This window comes from Pseudorca crassidens, chromosome 16 (genome assembly GCF_039906515.1).
Source record: "Pseudorca crassidens isolate mPseCra1 chromosome 16, mPseCra1.hap1, whole genome shotgun sequence".
Lineage (NCBI taxonomy): Eukaryota > Metazoa > Chordata > Mammalia > Artiodactyla > Delphinidae > Pseudorca > Pseudorca crassidens.
In genome coordinates, this window is record NC_090311.1 from 59,467,653 (window position 1) to 59,475,246 (window position 7,594).

Here is a 7,594-nt window from a genome sequence, read left to right on the forward strand (position 1 = left end):
TCTAGAGCACAGGCTCAGTAGTTGTGGCACACAGGCTTAGGTGCTCCACGGCATGTGGGATCTTTCCAGACCAGGGATTGAACCCGTGTCCCCTTCATTGGCAGGTGGATGCTTAACTACTGCGCCACCAGGGAAGTCCCTTGACCTACATTTTAAAAGAATCACTCTGTGTGTGATTAGACTGTAGGGGATAAGAATTATTAAACCCTGAAGTCATTGTTAATATGTACCTAGGTTACGTGGGAAGGAAGAGTAGTAGTTCTGGGTAGTTGACCAATTATTTCTTTTGGATCTTACTATTAGCACATGAACCCAAGGTTTTTATTAGATTGATTCATTAGCCTTAAGGAAGGCACAGATAATTTGAGGGAAATAAGATATAAAGTCAGAGAATTCCAAACAAATGGGGAAGAATGCTTAGAGAAAGTTAGGGCTCTAATAATTTTTTTAAATCAAAATAACTGTATTTTTGATCAATTAAGTGTTAAGTGCTATAATAATAAAAAATAGTGCTATGGTCTGAATGTTTCCATTCCCCCCCCAAATTCATATGTCAAAACCCTAATGCCCAGTGTGATACTATTAGGCAGTGAGGACTTTGGGAGGTGACTATGTCATGTGGATGGAGCCATTAGGAATGAGATGAATGTCCTCACATAATAGGCCTGAGAGAGCTCCCTTGCCCCTTTTACCACATGAGGACACAGCGCGTAATCTGCAACTTGGAAGACGGCCTTCCAAGGACCTGACCATGCTAGCACCCTGATCTTGGAATTCCAGCTCCAGAACTGTGAGAAATAAGTTTCTGTTTTTTTTGTAAGCCACCTAGTCTGTGGTATTCTGTTATAGCAGCCCAAACAGACTGAGACAAATAGCTAAGATTAATTAAGCATTTACTGTATTCAGGCACTAGGCAAAGTATTTCACATATTTATCATTAATCCTCACATCCTAAAAGATACATATTATTATTTGCACTTTACAGATGAGAAAACAGAGGCTTAGAAAAGTTACATAACTTGTCCATATTTACACAGCTAGTAAGTAGAAGAGCTGGATTTTAACCCAAGCCTATCTGACTCCAGACAGACCTTGTGTCTTTGACTACCATAATGTACTATAGGCTTGGGTTATATCTGACTGGGTGTGGGGCAGGGAAGCTCAATAAAAATATTGGAAAATATTGGAATGATGGAAATAATCTCATGTTCATAAATTGGAAGACTTAATTTTGTTGAGATGACAATATTCCCCTAATTGATCTACAGATTCAATGCATCCCTGTCAAATCACAGGTAGCTTGTTTGCACAAGCAACAAAAGAGAGAATAGGACTTCACCAAAATTTAAAACTTTTGTGCTGCAAACAGTACCACCAAGAACTTGAAAAGACAACCTACAGAATAGGGAAAAAATGTATTGCCAGTCATACATTTGATAAGGGACTTGTAACCAGAATTTGTAAAGAATACTTATGACTCAGTAATAAAAAGATGAATAACTGGATTTTAAAATGAGCAAAGGATATGAATAGACATTTCTCCGAAGAAGATACAAAAATGACCAATAAGTACATGAAAAGATGCTCAACATCATTAGCCATCAGGGAAATGCAAATCAAAATTACAATGAGATAGCACTTCATACCCACTGAAGTGGCCACATGGAGAAAATCCTCATATACTGCTTACAGGATTGTAAGTGGTGTAGCTGCTTTGGTAAACAGGTTGGCTGTTCCTCAAACAGTTAAACATAGAGTTACCAAATGACCCACCAGTTCCACTCCTGGGTATATATTCAAGACAACTGAAAACATATGTCCACACAAAAACTTGTACACGAATTCTTATAGCAGTATCATTCAAAATAGCCCCAAAGTAGAAACAATCCAAATGTCCATCAACTGATGAAGGGATAAACAAAATGTAGTATATCCATAAACAGTATTTTATTTGGCAATATAAAGGAATGAAGTACTGATACATGCTACAACATGGATGAAGCATGAAACATTATGCTAAGTGAAAGAATCCATTCACAAAAGATCACATACTGCATTTATATAAAATGTTTAGAATGGGCAAATCTATAGAGGTAGAAAGTAGCTTAGAGGTTGCCTAGGGGTGGGGATGGGGGAAATGTTGGAGGAGAATGGGGAATGACTGCTAGTGGAAACAGAGGTTTGTCGTTGTTGTTGTTGTTTTGGAATGATAAAATGTTGTAAATTTGATTGTGGTGATGGTTGCACAATTCTGTGAACCCACTAAAGATCACTGAATTGCACACTTTAAATGGTAAGTTATGTTATTTGAATTATAGCTCAATAAAACTGTTAAAAATATTCAACCAAATCATTAATTATGTTAAACAATTATAGTACATGTTTAGTAAATACAACAAATATGGTGTAGGTAGCTGTAATCTTCATAGATTTTTTAGGTCATAAGGTAAAAATTTTCTTTCCTAGGGCATGCTTAAGTTCAAAGCAATGGCTTTATTTACTCACATAATAACTTAATACCATATACTCTTTTTAAATTTACTTATTTATTTATTTGGCTGCACCAGGTCTTAGTTGAGGCACACGGGATCTTCATTGCCGCATGCAGGATCCTTGTTGCTGCATGCGGGATCCTTAGTTACGGCAAGTGGGAACCTTAGTTGTGGCATGTGGGATCTTTAGTTGCGGCATGCAGGATCTTTAGTTGCGGCATGCAGGCCCTCACATGCACCATGCGGGATCTAGTTCCCTGACCAGGGATGGAACCTGGGCCCCCTGCATTGGGACTATGGAGTCTTAACCACTGGGCCACCAGGGAAGTCCCCTTATATTCTTTTTTTTTTAACATCTTTATTGTAGTATAATTGCTTTACAATGCTGTGTTACTTTCTGCTGTATAACAAAGTGAATCAGCTATACGTATACATATATCCCCATATCTCCTCCCTCTTGCGTCTCCCTCCCACCCTCCCTATCCCACCCCTCTAGGTGGTCACAAAGTACCGAGCTGATCTCCCTGTGCTATGCGGCTGCTTCCCACTAGCTATCTATTTTACATTTGGTAGTGTATATATGTCCATGCTACTCTCTCACTTCATCCCAGTTTTCCCTTCCCCCTCCCCGTGTCCTCAAGTCCATTCTCTATGTCTGCGTCTTTATTCCTGTCCTGCCCCTATGTTCATCAGAACGATTTTTTTTTATATTCTGTATATATGTGTTAGCATACGCCATATACTCTTTTAAGGGCACAAATGGAGCCTCAAGTCATTGAATCCCAGTCTAGTTTTTGGTGGTGAAAGTAACAATGTATTTTATTTATTGTTTTATGAAAATTCTCTTTATTTTTAATTTTTATTTATTTACTTTCATTTTTCTTTTTTGGCTGCGTCAGTTCTTACTTGAGGCATGCGGGATTTTTTGTTGTGGCATGCAGGCTCTTCGCTGTGGCATGTGGGCTTCTCTCTAGTTGTGGCATGCGGGTTTTCTCTCTCTAGTTGTGGCATGTGGGTTTTCTCTCTCTAGTTGTGGCATGTAGGTTTTCTCTCTCTAGTTGTGGTGTGCGGGCTCGAGGGCGCATGGCCTCTGTAGTGTGCGGCACACAAGCTCTCTCGTTGAGGCACATGAGCTCAGTAGTAACAATGTATTTTAGAGATATGTATTTATTAATTCATTGAACATATTCTTATTGAAAAGCTATCATGTGGCAAGCATCATGCTAGAATTGGGGACACAATGGTGAATAACATGCTGTCTCTGTCCGAAAAAATTAATTATGCTTGTACATGTGTGTATGGGGTATGTGTGAGTGTCTCTGTGTGTGTGTGTGTGTGTGTGTGTGTGTGTAAGCATGTGAGACAACAGCCCATTTACTCAGTGTTTGACCAGTTATAGGAATGGATATTGGGATGTAGGGGAACCTGAGCAAACTTGGAGAGAAATTGCAGGTTCATTCTGTAAGCAGGCTTACAGCTGGATATTGTCTCATTTCATGTGAGACAAGAAATAGATCTTAGCAAACAGGTTAGAAACCTGTTAGAAACCTCATGGTTTCATGAGGGCCCCTGAAATAAAATGAGCCACTGGCAAAGAGCCCTGTGTGTCTGCATAGCCAGTGGTGTCATATACACTGGGAGGTCCTTATGCTTCTCTTCAAGAGCAAAGTACAATAGGTTTCCTTCTCTTCCACCTCCCCAAATATGGAGTAATGTTTAGCACACAGCAGGGAATAGAACCAAGACTAAAGGCCATATTCAGCTGGAAGACAAGATGAAACAGGACAATTAGGGTATACCAAGGTAAAAATTAATTTGAATACATGATTTTGTTAGTATAATGCAGTCACTAGACTGTGTGTTTCTATTTCCTGTTAATTGAGCTCTTACTCTCTTTGCTTTAATTCTTTCATTTAAAAAAAATTTTTTTTTAATTTTTACAACTACTTCTGGGGCATTTTACTGAGTCACTAGCAATTCTATCAGAAAGTTGGCAAAGTTAAAAAAGAAAAAGATAGAAAATTGTCATTTTCATTATCAGTTAAAAGGTTCAGCAAAAGGCTTTCAATAGTGGGTTATAACTATAGCTAACTTTCATTTCTCTAGTGTCTTGTATAGTGTCATCTTTACCCCAATATCCAGAGGGGTTCTAAGTATAAGACAAAGTGTACACTGTGTGTGGTTATATTCCCAAAGTAATTTTTTCTGTCACCTAATCTAGTGATTATTTCACTTTATAGGCCTTAGTTAGAGATATCCCTAAAGCTCTAATATTTTATAATGTAAGGATTATCCAAATAGATGGTCATTAAGTTTTCAATGTTGGATGAAAAGAATTTGGAGATTTCCCCTGATTGACAGTATCCATATGTTCTGTATTCCTGTTTCACAATGGAAGCTTAGGAGGTAGTTGTTAGCAGTTATCTATTGTCACAATAATGCTTCATAGCAAACAACCACAAAATCATAGAGGCATAAAACAAGGGTTTATTACTCACATACCTGGAGTGATTGGCTAGGTGCTTCTGCGGACCCTGATCAGGCTCATTTACGTGTCTAGGGGTGGTGCACTGTTGGATAATCTAGAATGTTCTTGGCTGGGACATTGGGGGTGAGTTGGCTGTGCTCCATGTGTCTCTCATTTTCTAGCAAGCTAGCATGGGGATATTCTTTTGAGAGTGATGGCAGAGGGTAAAAGCAGAAGTGGAAATATGCGAGTCTCTGCCTGCATGACAGTCAAAGCATATTATATGGTCAGGCCCAGAGTTACAATAGGACGGTATTACAAGATTTCATGGCAAAAGTTGTTGTTAGGGGTTTAGGTCAACTACAGAGTTATAGGGAACAGTCTCCAAGAGATCACTCTCACTTCCAATACCAACTGCAAGTTCAAGGGGTTTCGAAAACCATTCTCAATTTTGATAGAAGGACTCACAAAACTCACTGAAAGCCATTATACTCGTGGTTATGGCTTATTACAGGATAAGAATACAGATTAAAATCAGCCAAGGGGAGAAGCGTATAAGGTGAAGTCTAGGGAAGTACTAAATGTGGAGCTTCCATTGTGCTCTCCTCATAGATTCAGGATGCATTATTTTTCCAGCAACAGTATGTGACAATACATATAGGATGTTGCTAACCAGGGAGACTCACCCGAGTGTTGGTGTCCAGAGTTTTACTGGGGATCCGTCACCCAAGGTCCCCACCCTAAATCACATTGTTGGTCTTTGTGGTGTGGCCACCCCCTACTCTAAATCACACTGTTAGACTATCCCCTGTGACCTAAGGCCCTCAGGGAAGCAGACACTCCTATCAGACATGAGATTACCTCCCAGAAAATGGCAAAAGCCAGACCTCACTTTGGGCGAGGTAAAATTTTTTACTATATAGGAAGTAGGGAAGTAGGGAAGAATTGGGATATAGGAAGTAGGGAAGAATCGGGACTATTAGTGCAATCAGTCTGCCACAGTAGCTCTATTAAAAGCATTCCTTAAATTGGTATAGGATAGGAAGCAGTGTTCTTTAACTTCAGGATTGGCTTAAGAACTAACATTAACCATAGACTGCTTATAGATGCTGTAAGTAAGCATCCTTGTCTTTACCCCTTATACTTATTAAGATTAGGACTAATTGTTCCATTTCATAATTTTTTTAAAGTCATTGAAACAGGTATAAAACACACCAAGTTGGTTCTATGATTAAAAAACAATAACAAAGCAAAACCTCACAAAATTTTATACTATACAGCATGCAATGATGGTTACTCATATTAATACAGTACTTCATACTTTCCCAAGAAACTTTCAAAACAGCTATCTCAAGTGATTCTCATAATGTCTTTGTGTGGTTGATAAGGCAAATTTTATTATGGCCATTTGGTGGATGAAGAAATTTCAGCATAAAAGTTAAAGGGATTCACTGAGGGACATCTTGCTGAACTGTTAATGGTGCACAAGAACCTGGGCTCACTGACTCTACCAGTGTTCCTTCCAAAATAAAAGTGTTTCTTCTGACAAATACTATAATTCTGTGACTGAATGAATTCTGAGTCCTAAACTCTTGAGTCTTGCTTCACCAAGTAAAGATTTCTGGCATTCTTGTCTGGTTTGTTTGAGCTCTTGACAAGTTTTTTGGGTCAAAGAAATGCATGGACTGGCCAAGCCCTACACATCTTTCTGACAGCCAAGTCAGATGCTGTTTGTTTATACACGGAAGCATTCTTCTGAAATATAACTTATTTTTTTCAGTGAAATATTTTTAAAATTTGTATCCATTTCCTATCCTTGACAGAATAGCTGTTGGATATTCCCCTGCAAACTATAGCATTTGAAAATATTTAATATTTAGGACTCAAGCTATTTATATTCAATGAGTTATACATTGCTAAGGAAAGATACCAGGAAATGGAAACAGAGGAGCAAATGGAGTCTGATACAGCTTTCATGCTATTCGTAAGTTTCACAAACAAAATAAATAACTCTTCCTTAATCACCAATATATTTCCAATACCTGATACAATGCCTGGCCTATTGTAGGTGCTCAGTAAATAATTGTTGAATGAATGAATAAGTAATTAAAATAGGCCTCCAGTTACAGCTGTTGCTTGGTAGAAGGCAGTACTCTCCTGACATCATTGTTTTCCTCTTGGAAAACAACTACATTTCCTTTGGGAATTAGAAATTTGGCTCAAAACCAGAGAACAGTTAACAGCTGAGTTGGAGCCGTCTCCGCAATGACTCATAATCATGTAGGGTACTACATCAGTTAAGATGTGTTTGGTTACTTGCAACTGAGATTTGAGAAAATACAAATTTAATTTGCTTAAACACTAAGGAAACTTATTCGCTTGCATAGCTAAAGCACCCAACTGTAGTTCAGGGCTCAGATACCACTCGATTAAAGTTTTACTCAGCTTCTCTCACCTCTGACCTACTTCATGTGCTGTCTTTGTCCTCAAGCTGGCTTCCATCATGCTTGAAGAATGGCTGCCAGATCTTAGGGCAATTTACTTTCTTGTTCCTATCCAGAGAGTATGTCCACCCTCAGCCTTGAAGCAAAAGTATTGGTCTTCACTCTGTTTGGGTCAGTTTAGGTTATAATCC